Source organism: Volvox carteri, assembly GCF_000143455.1.
Source record: "Volvox carteri f. nagariensis unplaced genomic scaffold VOLCAscaffold_6, whole genome shotgun sequence".
Classification (NCBI taxonomy): domain Eukaryota; kingdom Viridiplantae; phylum Chlorophyta; class Chlorophyceae; order Chlamydomonadales; family Volvocaceae; genus Volvox; species Volvox carteri.
Genome location: NW_003307549.1, coordinates 1,152,109 through 1,153,065, shown reverse-complemented (window position 1 = coordinate 1,153,065; position 957 = coordinate 1,152,109).

Sequence of the window (957 nt, the reverse complement as noted above, 5' to 3'; positions counted from 1 at the left end):
TCCCCACTGCCGCCATTGCCGCTGTCGCCATCCCTGCCATCGCCATTGATCCCGCCGTCGCCAGGAACGGCAACGGTGGCATTGTGCCGTTGCCAGGGACGGCGACGGTGGCAGTGGCGATGGCAGGGATGGCGACGGTGGCAGTGGCGATGGGGGGAACGGTGATGGTGGCAATGGCGACGCTGTCCCCATCCCCTCCATCACCAACCGTCGCCGTTCCCCCCATCGTCATCCCTGCCATCACCATTGCCGCCGTCGCCATCACCATGGCAGGGATGGCGACAGTGGCAATTGTGATGGCAGGGATGGCGATGGCAGCAATGGCAGCAGTGGGGATGGTGACGTCAGGGATGGTGATGGTTGCAATGGTGCCGGTGGGGATGGCAACGGTGGCAATGGCGATGACAGGGATGGCGACGGTGGCAGTGGCGATGGCAGGGATGGCGACGGCGGCAATCGCGATGGCAGGGATGGCGACGGTGGCAATGGTGACCATCCCCACCATCGCCATTGCTGCCGTCGCCATCCCCACTGCCACCATTGCCGCTGTCGCCATCCCTGCCGTCGCCATTGATCCCGCCGTTGCCAGGAACGGTGACGGTGGCAGTGGATATGGCAGAGATGGCGACGGCGGCAGTGGCGATGGGGGGAACGGTGATGGTGGCAATGGCGACGCTGTCCCCATCCCCTCCATCGCCAACCGTCGCCGTTCCCCCCATCGTCATCCCTGCCATCACCATTGCCGCCGTCGCCATCACCATGGCAGGGATGGCGACAGTGGCAATTGTGATGGCAGGGATGGCGATGGCAGCAATGGCAGCAGTGGGGATGGTGATGTCAGGGATGGTGATGGTTGCAATGGTGCCGGTGGGGATGGCAACGGTGGCAATGGCGATGACAGGGATGGCGACGGTGGCAGTGGCGATGGCAGGGATGGCGACGGCGGCAATCGCGATG